At 48.6% G+C, this 19,460-nt stretch overlaps 1 protein-coding gene across 2 annotated transcripts in view; it reads left to right on the plus strand.

Moving 5' to 3' along the window:
• The window catches only part of LOC143766237 (uncharacterized), a 233,595-nt gene that overhangs the window by 187,071 nt on the left and 27,064 nt on the right, over positions 1 to 19,460 (plus strand). Inside the window, exon 1 of one of the 2 annotated variants that reach the window (XM_077253753.1) lies at positions 6,237 to 6,305. The exons of the other annotated variant lie outside the window; for it this stretch is intronic. The gene's annotated coding sequence lies outside the window, so the exon portion shown is untranslated. Of the gene's footprint in view, positions 1 to 6,236; positions 6,306 to 19,460 lie in introns of those variants that run through there. 2 annotated transcript variants of the gene reach the window in all.

The raw sequence follows: 19,460 nt of genomic DNA on the forward strand, positions 1-19,460 counted from the left end.
TTTAAGTAAGAGATTGGAAGAGACTTCTATCAAAATGACACAAATCTGTAAGAGAGAGTGTGTAAGATGCCCAAGCGAGGTAGTTGTGGATGAGCATCAGTTCCCACTCGCTCTGGTATCCTACAGACAAGGTGTGTCCCAGTCCTGGTGTGTTACGGTGTATGTGGAGCTTCCCAGTTCTGGCTTGCAGGCCTCTTCTAACTCCAGAAATCCTTCTTCTGGAACCAGGGCAGCAATTACCGTATATACTCATGTATAAGCTGAGATTTTCAACACATTTTTGTGTGCTGAAAACATCCCCCTCAGCTTATACATGAGTCACAGTCCCAGAAAGCCGGTGGGGGAGGGGGAGCAGCAGCAGGAGCCGGTGGCTGTGACATCATACTCACTCTCCTCACACGGTCCTGCACGTCCCTGCTTCTCCATTGTCCGGAGATGCAGGAACGTGCAGGACTGCGGAGGGTGAGTATGATGGGGAGGACGCGGAGCCATGACTAGAAGGGGCAAGACGAGGGAGGATGCTGAGCCATGCATAAAAGGAAGACGCCGAGCCATGCGTAGAAGTGGGAGGATGGGGGAGGACGCCGAGCCATGCATAGAAGGGGGAGGACGCCCCGCCATGCATAGAAGGGGAATGACGGGGAGGACGCGGAGCCATGCATAGAAGGGGAGGACGCCGACCCATGCACAGAAGGGGGAGGACGCCGAGCCATGCACAGAAGGGGGAGGACGCCGAGCCATGCACAGCAGAGGAAGGACGCCAAGCCATGCATAGAAGGGGAGGATGCCGAGCCATGCACAGAAGGGGGAGGACGCCGAGCCATGCACAGCAGAGGGAGGACGCCAAGCCATGCATAGAAGAGGGAGGACGCCGACCCATGCACAGAAGGGTGAGGATGCCGAGCCATGCATAGAAGGGGAATGACAGGGAAGACACGGAGCCATGCATAAAAGGGGGAGGATACCGAGCCATGCATAGAAAGGGGAGGACGCCGAGCCATGCATAGAAGGGGGAGGACGCCGAGCCATGCATAGAAGGGGGAGGACGCCGAGCCATGCATAGAAGGGGGAAGACGCCAAGCCATGCATAGAAGAGGGAGGACGCCGACCCATGCACAGAAGGGTGAGGACGCCGAGCCATGCATAGAAGGGGGAGGACGCTGATCCATGCACAGAAGGGTGAGGACGCCGAGCCATGCACAGAAGGGGGAGGACGCCGAGCCATGCATAGAAGGGGGAGGACGCCGACCCATGCACAGAAGGGTGAGGATGCCGAGCCATGCATAGAAGGGGAATGACAGGGAGGACGCGGAGCCATGCATAGAAGGGGAGGACGCCGACCCATGCACAGAAGGGGGAGGACGCCGAGCCATGCACAGAAGGGGGAGGACGCCGAGCCATGCACAGCAGAGGAAGGACGCCAAGCCATGCATAGAAGGGGAGGATGCCGAGCCATGCACAGAAGGGGGAGGACGCCGAGCCATGCACAGCAGAGGGAGGACGCCAAGCCATGCATAGAAGAGGGAGGACGCCGACCCATGCACAGAAGGGTGAGGATGCCGAGCCATGCATAGAAGGGGAATGACAGGGAAGACACGGAGCCATGCATAAAAGGGGGAGGATACCGAGCCATGCATAGAAAGGGGAGGACGCCGAGCCATGCATAGAAGGGGGAGGACGCCGAGCCATGCATAGAAGGGGGAGGACGCCGAGCCATGCATAGAAGGGGGAAGACGCCAAGCCATGCATAGAAGAGGGAGGACGCCGACCCATGCACAGAAGGGTGAGGACGCCGAGCCATGCATAGAAGGGGGAGGACGCTGATCCATGCACAGAAGGGTGAGGACGCCGAGCCATGCACAGAAGGGGGAGGACACCGAGCCATGCATAGAAGGGGGAGGACGCCGACCCATGCACAGAAGGGTGAGGATGCCGAGCCATGCATAGAAGGGGAATGACAGGGAAGACACGGAGCCATGCATAAAAGGGGGAGGATACCGAGCCATGCATAGAAAGGGGAGGACGCCGAGCCATGCATAGAAGGGGGAGGACGCCGAGCCATGCATAGAAGAGGGAGGACGCCGACCCATGCACAGAAGGGTGAGGACGCCGAGCCATGCATAGAAGGGGGAGGACGCTGACCCATGCACAGAAGGGTGAGGACGCCGAGCCATGCACAGAAGGGGGAGGACGCCGAGCCATGCATAGAAGGGGGAGGACGCCGAGCCATGCATAGAAGGGGAATGATGGGGAAGACGCGGAGCCATGCATAGAAGGGGGAGGACGCCGAGCCATGCATAGAAGGGGAATGATGGGGAAGACGCGGAGCCATGCATAGAAGGGGGAGGACGCCGAGCCATGCATAGAAGGGGGGAGGATGCCGAGCCATGCATAGAAGGGGGAGGACGCCGAGCCATGCATAGAAGGGGGAGGACGCCGAGCCATGCACAGAAGGGGGAGGATGCCGAGCCATGCATAGAAGGGGAATGACAGGGAAGACACGGAGCCATGCATAGAAGGGGGAGTATGCCGAGCCATGCATAGAAGGTAGATGATGGGGAGAACATGGAGCCATGCATAAAAGGGGGAGGATACCAAGCCATGCATAGAAGGGGAGGATGCTGAGCCATGCACAGAAGAGGAATGACGGGGAGGACGCCGAGCCATGCATAGAAGGGGAATGGCGGGGAGGACGCTGAGCTATGCATAAAAGGGGGAGGATGCTGAGCCATGCATAGAAGATGGAGGACACTGAGTCATGCATTGAAGGGGAGGATGGGGAGAAAGCTGAGCCATTCATAGAAGGAGGAAGACGCCCAGCCATGCATACAACTAGGAGACCGGGGGAGCCACACATAGCAGGACAATATATACCCGGTTTATACTCGAGTCAATAAGCTTACCCAGTTTTCCATGGCAAAATTAGGTGCCTCGGCTTATATTCGAGTATATAGGGTAATCCAGGGGACACAAGGGTTATAAAAACCAAACTTTTACTTTGTGAATGGCAGTATGTGCAGTATTTACAGTCAGGTACTGCAGCGCCCCAGAGTCCTGGTCGTTGCAGTACTGTTGCTCCGCCACTAAGGGGGGCTATGGTACATCTGATGGCACTGAAGGAGTTCATCTGACCAGGTATCACAGACACCAATACATTTCACAGTCTGGCCTCCAGGGGGAGCTAAGGGTTCTATGTATTAGGCCACAGTCTGGAAAAACTGGGGGTTAGATAGGAAGTTAGATCACAAAGCTGACTGGGTTGGAACCAGGCAACACCTTGTGGCAGAGGGTGTTGTAGGGGAAGATTCAGAGGGGTCCCTGTCAGGGGTGGGATCCTGACAGAGGCCTAGCAACCAGAGAGAACGTTATGGGACCGCGCCTGCACGATATAGCGGCGGTACCCCAAGAAAGGACAAGAAGCGAGATTTATTGTGCTGAGTGAAAAATGAGATCAACGCAACAAGGAGAATACCAGTAGGAGTCGTGCTGTAAGACGAGGCAACATCCTACTGAGGCGCACAACCGGTGGCCGGAACGCCGAGGAAGTATAGAGCTCCAGGCCAAACTTCAAACCTACGGCAGGACAGTCAGTTATAGGTGGGCTGTCTCACACGAATCACCTAGGAAGACACAGGGGGGTAACAACAGGAGAGGGGTGACGCTCGAGCCCAGGAAGAACCTCCGAGCCTCCCCGTCATACGGGTGCGTCCTTACCATAGCATCTGGGGGGACGAGAAAGAACATCAGAATCGAGTTGTGAGGGAACACGAGAAACAGACACAACAGTTGTGGGGTACTATCCCGTAAGCACAGCAGGGGAGGACCACAACACACAAGCGCTAGAAGGAAGGCACAGATTTCCACCTGCAAAGGGAACTCTGGAGGTGCCATTGGACCGGCCGGACTTGCGCAGCCCGGTTAACCGTATTCCGGACTGAGGATCCAGAAGCCTTCAGTAAAGAGGTAAAGAGACTGCAACCTGGTGTCCTCGTTATTTACTGCGACCGGCACTTCACCGCACCGTAACATCATCCCATATCTCCACCTTCACCACCACCATACCTCCACCTTTATTGTACGCCCCTCAGCAGGGTCACGGACCGGGTCTAGCCACCGTGACAACCCCAGAACAGAGACTCAGAGGCCCGGTACCGGGTACCCCTCGGCCCTGCGGCAGTGGGGGGCGCTACAAACTAAAGGATAAGGCCCAACGGGTTGTCATCTCCTCCACAGGAACAATACACAACCTCAGTCCCTCTTGCTGGCTTACCTAACCCTAGGGAATCTTCCTCACCTCTAGCAGTATATCCGGATTGTAAAACCTTCTGCCCCATGTAGTCCGAGTCCATATTTCCCTGTAGCTTCACAAGCTGCGTTTGCCCCTGACATCCATCTCGAGGTTGCCGCAGGTCATATAGACAGAGTCACATGAAAGGGTATTTGCGGCAATCCACTATCCCGAGTATTAGTCCCACGTTGTCCCTAGCAGCCTCTGTAGAGCTTCATCACTCACTGCTGCCCTCACACAGACTGACTGTCACTTCCTGCACTTGCCACTGAGGCTATGTGCACACTTTGCGGGGTCCTCTGCGGATTTGATAAATCTGCAGGGCAAAACCGCTGCGGTTATCCCTGCAGATTTATCGCGGTTTGTTCCGTGGTTTCCGCTGCGGGTTTACTCCTATACTATTGATGCTGCATATGCAGCAATATGCAGCATCAATAGTAATGTTAAAAATAATAAAAAAATGGTTATATACTCACCCTCTGACGTCCCGATCTCCTCGGCACTGCACGCGGCGGTCCGATTCCAAAGATGCTGTGCAAGAAGGACCTTCGTGACGTCATGGTCATGTGACCGCGACGTCACCGCAGGTCCTGCTCGCACAGCAACCCTGCAATCGGACGGCCGCGTGCAGCGCTGAGAGAGGTGAGTATAGCATTATTTTTTATTTTAATTATTTTTTTTTTACACCAATATGGTTCCCAGGGCCTGGAGGAGAGTCTCCTCTCCTCCACCCCTGGTACCACCCGCACATTATCCGCTTACTTCCCGCATCGTGGGCACAGCCCCATGCGGGAAGTTAGCGGATCAATGCATTCCTATGTGTGCAGCGATTCTGCACAAAGAAGTGACATGGTGCGGAATGTAAACCGCTGCGCTTCTGCGCGTTTTTTCCCGCAGCATGTGCACAGCGGATTGCGGTTTCCATAGGGTTTACATGTAACTGTAAACGCAATGGAAACTGCTGCGGACCCGCAGCTGCAGAAACACTGCGGATCCACGGTAAAACCAGCAAAGTGTGAACATGGCCTAACACTCAGTTCCCCCTCCCAAACTGGGTCGGCCATTACAGTTAACCCTGTCCTAGCTACTTGCAGCCCCACTGGGTATCATACCTTTATCACATACATGAATATCACATGTAATTAACCCTTGAGTGTCAGAGAGCAATCCATCAGCTCCCACCACCGTTACAAGAGAGACGGACACCCGGGACTGAGAGGCCGTGTAATAGACCGGTGAGAGACTTGTACCAAGATGCCTCAAATCTGAAGAGAGCATCGGACCCCCGGGACTGAGAAGTTACCATGCAGCGTCTGCGCTCCGGATATAAGTGTATAGGAGCTGCACAGTTCACACTGTATTCACTGAGGCTCCGCTCCATACACCTCGTACACACACGGCTCCGCTCCATACACCTCGTACACACACGGCTCCGCTCCGTACACCTCGTACACACACAGCTCCGCTTTGTACACACACGGCTCCGCTCCGTACACCTCGTACACACACGGCTCTGCTCCGTACACCTCGTACACACACGGCTCCGCTCCGTACACCTCGTACACACACGGCTCCGCTCCGTACACCTCGTACACACACGGCTCCGCTCCGTACACCTCGTACACACACGGCTCCGCTCCGTACACCTCGTACACACACGGTTCCGCTCCGTACACCTCGTACACACACGGCTCCGCTCCGTACACCTCGTACACACACGGCTCCGCTCCGTACACCTCGTACACACACGGCTCCGCTCCGTACACCTCGTACACACACGGCTCCGCTCCGTACACCTCGTACACACACGGCTCTGCTACATCCACCCTGTAAACCCCTCCTGACCCCACACATAAACTTCCCCTCATCCAGCACCATGACAACCAGCACAGCAGAGTCCTGCATACACTGAGGCCCCTGATCATGTGACCCCTGACTCCTCCCCTCCTGTGACCTCATCACAGGTCCTGTGCGCACAGAGCAGCCATATATGTGGTGTGCGGCTCTGCAGGTGGAGGTAGGTGCTGGAGATTCCCCATTACTGGGCGGGGGGACAGTAACCCCTTACAGATAAAATGGCGGCGGAGGGGGAAGAGTGCAGCTCCTGGACCAAAACTTAGTGAGGGCAGTGACTCAGGAGTGTGAGATGTACATTGGGGTGTAATCTCCTCAGACAGACTCGGTGGTCTTGTTATGGATCCCCCAGTCACACCAGGGTAAGCGAGGGAGGCCGTGACGCTAATTCTTACTGATGTAAGGAGGAAGTCCGGGCTGCAGGTACCTTAACCCCTTCATGACCCAGCCTATTTTGGCCTTAATGACCTTGCCATTTTTTGCAATTCTGACCAGTGTCCCTTTATGAGGTAATAACTCAGGAACGCTTCAACGGATCCTAGCGATTCTGAGATTGTTTTTTCGTGACATATTGGGCTTCATGTTAGTGGTAAATGTAGGTCGATAATTTCTGAGTTTATTTGTGAAAAGAACGGAAATTTGGCGAAAATTTTGAAAATTTTGCAATTTTCACATTTTGAATTTTTATTCTGTTAAACCAGAGAGTTATGTGACACAAAATAGTTAATAAATAACATTTCCCACATGTCTACTTTACATCAGCACAATTTTGGACACAAATTTTTTTTTTGCTAGGAAGTTATAAGGGTTAAAATTTGACCAGTGATTTTTCATTTTTACAACAAAATTTACAAAACCATTTTTTTTAGGGACCACCTCGCATTTGAAGTCAGTTTGAGGGTTCTGTATGGCTGAAAATACCCAAAAGTGACACCATTCTAAAAACTGCACCCCTCAAGGTGCTCAAAACCACATTCAAGAAGTTTATTAACCCTTCAGGTGTTTCACAGCAGCAGAAGCAACATGGAAGGAAAAAATTAACATTTAACTTTTTAGTCACAAAAATGATATTTTCGCAACAATTTTTTTATTTTCTCAAGGGTAAAAGGAGAAACTGGACCACGAATGTTGTTGTCCAATTTGTCCTGAGTACGCTGATACCTCATTTGTGGGGGTAAACCACTGTTTGGGCGCACGGCAGGGCTCGGAAGGGAAGGAGCGCCATTTGACTTTTTGAATGAAAAATTGGCTCCAATCTTTAGCGGACACCATGTCGTGTTTGGAGAGCCCCCGTGTGCCTAAACATTGGAGCTCCCCCACAAGTCACCCCATTTTAGAAACTAGACCCCCCAAGGAACTTATCTACAAGCATAGTGAGCACTTTAAACCCCCGGGTGCTTCACAAATTAATCGTTAAAAATGAAAAAGTTCTTTTTTTTTTCGCAAAAAAATTATTTTAGCCTCAATTTTATCATTTTCACATGGGCAACAGGATAAAATGGATCCTAAAATTTGTTGGACAATTTCTCCTGAGTACACCGATACCTCACATGTGGGGGTAAACCACTGTTTGGGCACATGGTAAGGCTCGGAAGGGAAGGAGCGCCATTTGACTTTTTGAATGAAAAATTATCTCCATCGCTAGCGGACACCATGTCAGGTTTGGAGAGCCCCTGTGTGCCTAAACATTGGAGCTCCCCCACAAGTGTCCCCATTTTGGAAACTAGACCCCCCAAGGAACTTATCTAGATGCATAGTGAGCACTTAAAACCCCCAGGTGCTTCACAGAAGTTTATAACGCAGAGCCATGAAAATAAAAAATTATTTTTCTTTCCTCAAAAAATGATCTTTTCGCAACAATTTTTTTATTTTCCCAAGGGTAATAGGAGAAATTGGACCCCAAATGTTGTTGTCCAGTTTGTCCTGAGTACGATGATACCCCATATGTGGGGGTAAACCACTGTTTGGGCGCACGGCAGGGCTCGGAAGGGAAGGCACGCCATTTGGCTTTTTGAATGGAAAATTAGCTTCAATCTTTAGCGGACACCATGTCGCGTTTGGAGAGCCCCTGTGTGCCTAAACATTGGAGCTCCCGCACAAGTGACCCCATTTTGGAAACTAGACCTCCCAAGGAACTAATCTAGATGTGTGGTGAGCACTTTGAACCCCCAAGTGCTTCACAGAAGTTTGTAACGCAGAGCCATGAAAATAAAAAATAATTTTTCTTTTCACAAAAATGATTTTTTTGCCCACAATTTTTTATTTTCCCAAGGGTAACAGGAGAAATTGGACCCTAAAAGTTGTTGTCCAGTTTCTCCTGAGTACGCTGATACCCCATATGTGGGGGTAAACCACTGTTTGGGCACATGCCGGGGCTCGGAGGGGAAGTAGTGACGATTTGGAATGCAGACTTTGATGGAATGGTCTGCGGGCGTCACGTTGCATTTGCAGAGCCCCTGATGTGCCTAAACAGTAGAAACACCCCATAAGTGACCCCATTTTGGAAACTAGACCCCCCAAAGAACTTATCTAGATGGGTGGTGAGCACTTTGAACCCCCAAGTGCTTCACAGAAGTTTATAACGCAGAGCCGTGAAAATAATAAATGTGTTTTCTTTCCTCAAAAATATTTTTTTAGCCCAGAATTTTTTAATTTTCCCAAGGGTAACAGGAAAAATTTGACCCCAAAAGTTGTTGTCCAGTTTCTCCTGAGTACGCTGATGCCCCATATGTGGGGGTAAACCACTGTTTGGGCACATGCCGGGGCTCGGAGGGGAAGTAGTGACGATTTGGAATGCAGACTTTGATGGAATGGTCTGCGGGCGTCACGTTGCATTTGCAGAGCCCCTGATGTGCCTAAACAGTAGAAACACCCCATAAGTGACCCCATTTTGGAAACTAGACCCCCAAAAGAACTTATCTAGATGTGTGGTGAGCACGTTCAACCCCCAAGTGCTTCACAGAAGTTTACAACGCAGAGCCGTGAAAATAAAAAATATTTTTTTCTGTCCTCAAAAAAGATGTTTTAGCAATCAATTTTTTATTTTCACAAGGGTAGCAGGAGAAATTGGACCCCAATGTTTGTTGCCCAGTTTGTTGTGAGTACGCTGGTACCCCATATGTGGGGGGTAAACCACTGTTTGGGCGCACGTCAGGGCTTGGAAGGGAAGTAGTGACATTTGAAATGCAGACTTTGATGGAATGGTCTGCGGGCGTCACGTTGCATTTGCAGAGCCCCTGATGTTCCTAAACAGTAGAAACACCCCACAAATGACCCCATTTTGGAAACTAGACCCCAAAAGGATCTTATCTAGATGTGTGGTGAGCACTTTCAACCCTCAAGTGCTTCACAGAAGTTTATAACGCAGAGCCGTGAAAGTAAAAAATAATTGTTCTTTCCTCAAAAATTATGTTTTAGCAAGTAATTTTTTATTTTCGCAAGGGTAACAGGAGAAATTGGACCCCAATATTTGTTTCCCAGTTTGTCCTGAGTACGCTGGTATCCCATATGTGGGGGTAAACCACTGTTTGGGCACATGTCGGGGCTTGGAAGGGAGGGAGCACCATTTGACTTTTTGAACGCAAGATTGGCTGGAATCAATGGTGGCGACATGTTGCGTTTGGAGACCCCTGATGTGCCTAAACAGCGGAAACCCCACAATTCTAACTTCAACACTAACCCCAACACACCCCTAACCCTAATCCCAACTGTAGCCATAACCCTAATCACAACCCTAACCCCAACACACCCCTAACCACAACCCTAACCCCAACACACCCGTAACCCTAATCCCAACCCTAATCCTAACCCTAATCCCAACCCTAACCCTAATCCCAACCCTAACCACAACTGTAACCCCAACACAACCCTAACCCTATCCTTAACCCTAACCACAAGCCTAATCTTAACCCTATTTCCAACCCTAGCCCTAATTCCAACCCTAACCCTAAGGCTATGTGCCCACTTTGCGGATTCGTGTGAGATTTTTCCGCACCATTTTTGAAAAATCCGCAGGTAAAAGGCACTGCGTTTTACCTGCGGATTTACAGCGGATTTCCAGTGTTTTTTTGTGCGGATTTCACCTGCAGATTCCTATTGAGGAACAGGTGTAAAACGCTGCGGAATCCGCACAAAATTGACATGCTGCGGAAAATACAACACAGCGTTTCCGCACGGTATTTTCCGCACCATGGGCACAGCGGATTTGGTTTTCCATAGGTGTACATGGTACTGTAAACCTGATGGAAAACTGCTACGAATCCGCTGCGGATCCGCGGCCAATCCGCTGCGGATCCGCGGCCAATCCGCTGTGGATTCGCAGCCAAATCCGCACTGTGTGCACATGCCCTAACCCTAACCCTAACCCTACCCCTAACCCTAACCCTAGTTCTAACCCTAGTTCTAACCCTAACCCTAGTAGAAAAAAATATATATATATTTTATTTATTTTTATTATTGTCCCTACCTATGGGGGTGATAAAGGGGGGGTCATTTACTATTTTTTTTATTTTGATCACTGTGATAGGCTATATCGCAGTGATCAAAATACATCTGAAACGAATCTGCCGGCCGGCAGATTCGGCGGGCGCACTGCGCATGCGCCCGCCATTTTGGAAGATGCCGGCGCCCATGGAGAAGACAGACGGACACCGGGAGGCCCGGTAAGTATGAAGGGGGGTGATCGGATCACGGGGGGGGGACCGGAGCACGGGGGGGGGGGGGACCGGAGCACGGGGGGAGCGGACAGGAGGATGGAGGAGCGGACAGGACGACTTAGGGGGGCGGACCACATAACGGAGGACTGGGGAGGAGATGGGTGGGTGTGGGGGGGTACAGATTAGGTTTTCCAGCCATGGCCGATGATATTGCAGCATCGGCCATGGCTGGATTGTAATATTTCACCGTTTTTTGGGGTGAAATATTACAAATCGCTCTGATTGGCAGTTTCACTTTCAACAGCCAATCAGAGCGATCGTAGCCACGAGGGGGTGAAGCCACCCCCCCTGGGCTGAAGCACCACTCCCCCTGTCCCTGCAGATCGGGTGAAATTGGAGTTAACCCTTTCACCCGATCTGCAGGGACGCGATCCCTCCATGACGCATACACTGCGTCACAGGTCGGATTGGCACCGACTTTCATGACGCAGCGTATGCGTCAAAGGTCGGGAAGGGGTTAAAGGGAAGGTGTTAAAGGGAAGGTGCCACCAGTTTTCTTGTTTGTTTTTTTTGTGTGAAATTAAGCTTAAAATAGTAAATAAAATGTATTAATGCAGTGTTTGCACTGTTTGCAAACATTTCTATATGAAAAATATTATATATTTTCTTACAAATATATATATATTGACCACTAGGGGGAGCATTTTCCGTTTTAGACCTCAAGCAGCTATAGTGAGACTTACCAGCTTTACTGTTAGCTGGAAAATTGGGGCAGTAAACTGCTGACATCACCATTTCCCTCCCCTTTTGGGTGGTCTAATATCCCTGGGGCAGAATGAAGAGCAGCATCACAGGGCAGAGCCATTTTGTGTGTGACTGCTCTGTGATCTGCTATCACCAGCAGTTACTGCATCAGAAACACAGCTTGTTTACAGAGGAGCAGAACACAGTGGGCTCAGCAGCATGGTGGACTGGGGGAAGAGTGAAGTAGTGTGTGTTAGTGATGTGTCGTTGGTGAATGAGCCAATGCAAAGAGCCGGCTCCCTGCTGTGAATGAAAGGAGTCGGCTCTGCAGCGTGAGTGAGTGAGCCGAGTCTTTTTTTTTTTTTTTTCTTTCTTGTCTGGGCCTGGCAGCTTCTCAGATTCAGCCAGTGAAGTGTGACTGGAGCAGACAGCAGAGAGGTAGAGTGGAGTCTGTGGACTGTAAACAAATGCAAGTGAGTTACCATGTGACCCAAATAAAGGTGCAATATTACACTGGCTGGAGTGGCTTCCTCCCTGGTATGTGACTGTGTAGGAGGAATGACAAATTGTATGTTCATCATCATCTGCAATGACCTGTGAGTTACCTTTTGTCCCAAATAAAGATACACTTTACTGTGGCCTCATCCATGGCATATATACATATATGGTACTAGATGGTGGCCCGATTCTAACGCATTGGGTATTCTAGAATATGCATGTCCACGTATATTGCACAGCCCACGTAGTATATTGCCCAGTCACGTAGTATATTGCCCAGTCACGTAGTATATTGCCCAGTCACGTAGTATATTGCCCAGTCACGTAGTATATTGCCCAGCCACGTAGTATATTGCCCAGCCACGTACTATATATATTGCCCAGCCACGTAGTATATTGCCCAGTCACGTAGTATATTGCCCAGTCACGTAGTATATTGCCCAGCCACGTAGTATATTGCCCAGCCACGTAGTATATTGCCCAGCCACGTAGTATATTGCCCAGCCACGTAGTATATTGCCCAGCCACGTAGTATATTGCCCAGTCACGTAATATATTGCCCAGTCACGTAGCATATTGCCCAGTCACGTAGTATATTGCCCAGCCACGTAGTATATTGCCCAGCCACGTATGTAACAGGTTAAAATAAAAAATAAACATATACTCACCTTCCGAGGGAGCCCTTGTAGTCCTGTCGCCTGTGTGCGGTGCACGCGGCAGCTTCCTGTCCCAGGGTTGGATGCACGCAGGACCTGTGATGACGTCACGGTCACATGACCGTGACGTCATGGAAGGTCCTTCTCGCATACCATCCTTGGCACTGGAGCCTGCCGCTTGCACTGCCGAGGAGAGGACGTGACGACGGAGGGTAAGCATAGCAGGTTTTTTCTATTATTTTTAACAATACATTCCAGGTCGTCCCTCATGACAGCACCACAAGGAGGTTGCTCTTCATATCCTTGATAGGGACAGGAACACAGAAGAGGTTAAATAGCCCCTCCCCACCTCCACCCTTCAGTGTTTTTCCTGTCCCTATCAGGGACAGACGCAGGTGCGTACTATCATGTTCCCATCCACCCATCACATCAAAAATTCCTCAGATTTGCAATAAGAAGTCACAAGGGGATTCTGCATTTCCAGTATCAATGTCTACCTTTCGGTCTCTCCTCTGCCCCAAGAATATTCACAAAGCTCATGACAGAGATCATGGCCCACTTGAGGGAGAAAGAAATTCTCATTACACCCTACCTGGACGATCTGTTGCTGGTAGCAAATTCATCCCAACAGATGGAAGAATCCTTAAGAGTTACCATGTCACTCCTGAAACATCTGGGGTGGGTAATAAATTTAAAAAAGTCGAGTCTCGAACCAGAAACACAAAAAATATTTCTGGGTGTACTCCTAAATTCCGAGCTGGAATGCTCCTTCCTACCAGACCAAAAACAACGGTCAATCAAAAAAGAATTTCAAACGATAAAAAAACGGAAATACATTTCCATCAGGAAAGCCATGAGGATCTTAGGACTGATGACCTCGTGCATTCCCAGCGTACAGTGGAGTCAGTTTCGCTCCAGAACGCTCCAAAAAGAAATTCTTTCGGTATGGAATGGAAAGGAAGACTCCTTAGACAACAGGATGCGGTTATCCAGCGAAGTAAAACAGTCCCTCTCATGGTGGATCGATATAAAAAACCTCAAAAGAGGAAAACCATGGAATATATCTCCATGCATAAACATAACGACCGATGCAAGCTCAAAGGGCTGGGGAGCCCACATAGAAGGACGATACCTTCAGGGGACATGGCCACCATCGGTACGCGACAGTTCCTCCAATTACAGGGAACTCAGAGCGGTCTGGGAAGCACTAAAGGGGTGCCAACACGAAGTGCAGGGACACCATATCCGAGTCTTCTCAGACAACTCGACCACGGTAGCCTTTCTCCTACATCAGGGAGGACCGAGGCACCATCCACTTCAGGCGCTAGCAGAGACAATATTCTCCTGGGCAGAGGAAACTGTGAAGTCCATCACAGCAGTTCATCTAAAAGGCTCACAAAACCAAATAGCGGATTTTCTCAGCAGAGAGAAATTGCAACCGACAGAGTGGTCTCTAAACGGAGAAGTCTTTGCTCAGCTAATCCAACAATGGGGCACTCCGCAGGTAGATTTATTTGCCACAAAGGACAATACGAAAACAGAAGAATTTTTCTCATTAAATCCAGGAGACAATCCAACGGGCATAGATGCCTTGGCTCAACATTGGGACATGGAACTTGCATACACGTTCCCTCCCCTAGCTCTAATTCCCAGAGTTCTGAGAAAAATTCAGGAAAGTCCAGCGGTAGTGATCCTAATAGTGCCATATTGGCCCAAGAGGAGCTGGTTTCCTCTGCTGAAGTGGATGGCGGTAGAAGACCCAGTGCTACTACCACTGAGGCGGGATCTTCTGACGCAGGGACCGCTGGTCCATCAAAATCTAAAGATGCTACAACTCCCAGCATGGATCTTGAGAGGGAAATCTTGAGATCGAAAGGACTGTCAGACTCGGTTATCTCAACCATGAAGAAAAGTAGAAAGCCGGTAACCTCGGCTATATACCAAAAAATTTGGAAGAAATTTTGTACTCATACTAATACTTCAATATCTGTTATACAAGAACCAGATATCTCTCAAATCTTAAATTTCCTCCAAACAGGCTTTGATATGGACTTGAGGCCTAGTACGCTAAAAGTACAAATCTCAGCGTTAAGTGCCTTTTATGACTATCCATTAGCAAACCATCCCTGGATAATGATATACATCAAAGCTACGCAACGTATCAGACCGACAATAAGAAGTTCAGTACCCTCATGGAACCTCACATTGGTACTTAATGAATTACGGAAGGCTCCTTACGAGCCGCTTGATCAGTCAGACCTAAAATCCGTAACATTCAAGACTGTCTTTCTGGTCGCAATAACGACAGCAAGGCGAATAGGCGAAATTCAAGCCTTGTCCATAACAGATCCATATTTAACCCCTTAACGACCGCCGATACGCCTTTTAACGGCGGCCACTAAGGGTACTTAAACCACCACTGGAAAAAGTGAATAGCGCCCCCCCCAGAGTCGGATTTTCTCTGGGGTCTCGGTTGCCGAGGGTAGCCGAGACCCCAGAGAACATGATTCGGGGGGGTTTTACCGACCCCCGAGTTGCGATCGCCGGTAATTAACCGTTTACCGGCGGTCGCAACAAAAAAAAAAACGCGATTTGCCTTTTAATTTCTCTGTCCTCCGATGTGATCACACATCGGAGGACAGAGAAATAGGGTCCCCGATGGCCCCCAATAGCCCCCCAATACTCACCTATCTCCCCCGGTGCTCCTCGTGGCTCCCGATGGGCGCCGCCATCTTTTTTCCGGGGAAAAATGGCGGGTGCACGCGCAGTGCGCCCGCCGCCCGGCACCCGGAAGATCTTTGGGGTCTCGGCTGCCGGGGGTAGCCGAGACCCCAAAGAACATGATCGGGGTCGGTTTGCACCGACCCCTGTTTTGCGATCGCCAGTAATTAACAGTTTACCGGCGACCGCAAAAAAAAAAAAGAAAAAAAAAAGCGATCTGTAATTCTCTGTCCTCTGATGTGATCGCACATCAGAGGACAGAGAAATAGGGGGATTCGGGGACCCTAACATACTCACCCGGTGTCCCTGGGTCCTCTTCTGTCTTCTCCTGCCAGCCGGCTTTTTCCTCATGGCGGGCGCATGCGCAGTGCGCCCGCCATCTGCTGCCATCTGCCGGCCGGCAGGAGAAGACGAGTTGGGGCTAAAATTAGGGTTAGGGTTGGGGCTAAATTTAGGGTTAGGGTTGGGGCTAAATTTAGGGTTAGGGCTAGGGTTAGGGTTGGGGCTAAATTTAGGGTTAGGGTTAGGCTACTTTCACACTAGCGTTTTTTGGCTTCCGTCGCAATGCGTAGTTGGAGAAAAAACGCATCCTGCAAAAGTGCTTGCAGGATGCGTTTTTTCTCCATTGGCTTGCATTAGCGACGGATTGCCACACGTCGCATCCGTCGTGCGACGGATGCGTCGTGCTTTGGCGGACCATCGGCACAAAAAAAGCTACATGTAACTTTTTTGTGCGACGTGTCCGCCATTTCCGACCGCGCATGCGTATTAGGGTTAGTGTTGGGATTAGGGTCAGGGGTGTGTTGGATTTAGGGTTTTGATTAGGGTTATGGTTAGGGTTGAGATTAGTGCTGTTTTGGGGTTAGGGTTGTGATTATCGTTAGGGTTGTGATTAGGATTATGGATCGGGTTGAGATTAGGGTTAGGGGTGTGTTGGAGTTAGGGTTGGAGTTATAATTTGGGGGTTTCCACTGTTTAGGTACATCAGGGGGTCTCCAAACACGACAGCCAATTTTGCGCTAAAAAAGTCAAATGGTGCTCCCTCCCTTCTGAGCTCTGCCGTGCGCCCAAACAGTGGTTTACCCCCACATTTGGGGTACCAGAATACTCAGGACAAATTGGAGAACAAATATTGGCATCCAATTTCTCTTGTTACCCTTGTGAAAATAAAAACTTGGGGGCTAAAAAATCTTTTTTGTGGAAAAAAAAAATATTTTCTATTTTCACTACTCTGCATTATAAACTTCTGTGAAGCACTTGGGCATTCAAAGTTCTCACCACATATCTAGATAAGTTCCTTGGGGGGTCTATTTTCCAAAATGGGGTCACTTGTTGGGGGTTTCTACTGTTTAGGTACATTAGGGGTCTGCAAGCGCAACATAACGCCCGCAGACAATTCTATCAAAGTCTGCATTCCAAAATGGCGCTCCTTCCCTTCCGAGCTCTGCCGTGCGCCCAAACAGTGGTTTACCCCCACATATGGGGCACCAGCATACTCAGGACAAATTGGACAACAACTTTTGGGGTCCAATTTCTCTTGTTACCCTTGTGAAAATAAAAACTTGGGGGCTAAAAAATCTTTATTGTTAAAAAATATATATTTTTTATTTTCACGACTCTGCATTATAAACTTCTGTGATGCACTTTGGCATTCAAAGTTCTCACTACACATCTAGATAAGTTCCATGGGGGGGTCTAGTTTCCAAAATGGGGTCACTTTTGGGGGGTTTCTACTGTTTAGGCACATCAGGGGCTCTCCAAACGCGACATGGCGTCCGATCTCAATTCCAGTCAATTTTGCATTGAAAAGTCAAATGGCGCTCCTTTGCTTCCGAGCTCAGCCATGCGCCCAAACAGTGGTTTACCCCCACATATGGGGTGTCGGCGTACTCAAGACAAATTGTACAACAACTTCTGGGGTCCATTTTCTCCTGTTACCCTTGGTAAAATAAAAATTTGGAGGCAAAAAGATCATTTTTGTAGAAAAAATGCGATTTTTTTTATTTTCACGGCTCTACGTTATAAACTTCTGTGAAGCACCTGGGGGTTTAAAGTGCTCACCACACATCTAGATAAGTTCCTTAAGGGGTCTAGTTTCCAAAATGGTGTCATTTGTGGGGGTCTCCACTGTTTAGGCACATCAGCGGCTCTCCAAACGTGACATGGCGTCCGATCTCAATTCCAGCCAATTCTACATTGAAAAAGTAAAACGACACTCCTTCTCTTCCAAGCTCTGCGGTGCGCCCAAACAGTGGTTTACCCCCACATATGGGGTATCGACGTACTCAGGAGAAATTTCACAACAACTTTTGTGGTCTAATTTCTCCTGTTACCCTTGTGAAAATAAAAATTTGGGGGCAAAAAGATCATTTTTGTAGAAAAAATGAGATTTTTTATTTTCACGGCTCTACGTTATAAACTTCTGTGAAGCACTTGGGGGTTCAAAGTGCTCACCACACATCTAGATAAGTTCCTTAAGGGGTCTAGTTTCCAAAATGGTATCACTTGTGGGGGGTTTCCACTGTTTAGGCACATCAGGGGCTCTCCAAACGCGACATGGCATCCGATCTCAATTCCAGCCAATTCTGTATTGAAAAAGTCAAACGGTGCTCCTTCACTTCCAAGCTCTGCGGTGCGCCCAAACAGTGGTTTACCTCCACATATGGGGTATCGACGTACTCAGGAGAAATTGCACAACAACTTTTGTGGTCTAATTTCTCCTGTTACCCTTGTGAAAATAAGAATTTGTGGGCGAAAAAATCATTTTTGTGAAAACAAATGCGATTTTTTATTTTCACGGCTCTACGTTATAAACTTCTGTGAAGCACTTGGGGGTTCAAAGTGCTCACCACACATCTAGATAAGTTCCTTAAGGGGTCTAGTTTCCAAAATGGTGTCACTTGTGGGGGGTTTCCACTGTTTAGGCACATTAGGGGCTCTCCAAACGCGACATGGCGTCAGATCTCAATTCCAGCCAATTCTGCATTGAAAAAGTCAAACGGTGCTCCTTCACTTCCAAGCTCTGCGGTGCGCCCAAACAGTGGTTTACCTCCACATATGGGGTATCGGCGTACTCAGGACAAATTGCACAACAAAATTTGTGGTTAAATTTCTGTTTTTACACTTGTGAAAATTTAAAAAAATGGTTCTGAAGTAAAATGTTTGCAAAAAAAAGTTAAATGTTCATTTTTTTCTTCCACATTGTTTTAGTTCCTGTGAAGTACGTAAAGGGTTAATAAACTTCTTGAATGTGGTTTTGAGCAGCTTGAGGGGTGCAGTTTTTAGAATGGTGTCACACTTGGTTATTTTCTATCATATAGACCCCTCAAAATGACTTCAAAGGTGATGTGGTCCCTAAAAAAAACATGGTGTTGTAAAAATGAGAAATTGCTGGTCAACTTTTAACCCTTATAACTCCCTAACAAAAAAAAAATTGTTTCCAAAATTGTGCTGATGTAAAGTAGACATGTGAGAAATGTTATTTATTAACTATTTTTTGTGACATATCTCTCTGATTTAAGGGCATAAAAATACAAAGTTTGAAAATTGCAAAATTTAAAAAATTTTCGCCATATTTCCATTTTTTTCATAAATAATCGCAAGTAATATCGAAGAAATGTTACCACTAACTTGAAGTACAACATGTCACGAAAAAAGTCTCAGAATCAGCGGGATCCGATAAAGCGTTCCAGAGTTATAACCTCTTAAAGTGACACTGGTCAGAATTGTAAAAATTGGCTCTGTCACTAAGGGGTTAAAGATACAGGAAGACTGCATCATTCTAAGGTTGGATCCTTCATTTCTTCCAAAAGTTGTGACGGACTTTCACAGAAACCAGGAAATAATTTTGCCTACGTTCTGTCAGAACTTTAACAATGAAAAAGAACGTTCTCTCCATTCCCTGGATGTTAAGAGAACAGTATTGCAGTATTTGAAGCTTACAGACGGCTGGAGAATTGATCCAAATCTCTTTATACAGATGTCGGGGAAAAATAGAGGCAAAAAAGCCTCAAAAGCGACTTTAGCTAGATGGATTAAATCTAC

Source organism: Ranitomeya variabilis, chromosome 4 (assembly GCF_051348905.1).
Source record: "Ranitomeya variabilis isolate aRanVar5 chromosome 4, aRanVar5.hap1, whole genome shotgun sequence".
NCBI lineage: Eukaryota > Metazoa > Chordata > Amphibia > Anura > Dendrobatidae > Ranitomeya > Ranitomeya variabilis.